Source organism: Benincasa hispida, chromosome 5 (assembly GCF_027475165.1).
Source record: "Benincasa hispida cultivar pf3 chromosome 5, pf3_genome.v1.1, whole genome shotgun sequence".
NCBI classification, from domain to species: domain Eukaryota; kingdom Viridiplantae; phylum Streptophyta; class Magnoliopsida; order Cucurbitales; family Cucurbitaceae; genus Benincasa; species Benincasa hispida.
This window is the reverse complement of record NC_143482.1, coordinates 53,526,807-53,527,172: the sequence shown is the minus strand read 5'-3', so window position 1 is coordinate 53,527,172 and position 366 is coordinate 53,526,807.

Here is a 366-nt window from a genome sequence, read left to right as displayed (position 1 = left end):
GGTCAAAAATAATATGTTACCAAAGTAGCCTCTTTTATCTAGGTCATTTTAATTATGAAATATAAGATGTGCATATTCATGAATTTATGTGGATAATTATCGGCCCAAAGTAAGATAATTATTTGGCTAAATTGTGGGTTTGCATGTGGTAATGAGTATGTGGCAATTATAAGGATTGCTCATGTGAAAAGTAGTCGGTCCAAAGAAAGCCTTTTTTTTTCTTTTTTTTTTTTTTACAGAGTTAATTGTCAGTACTTTGATTACTACGTTGAGAGTACCATTTACAGTTGGTATTTTTTACCTAAAGACTAGACATCAATGTTGTGCTAGGTATCTTGTTAAAGGGGCCCACCACATATGTGAAAT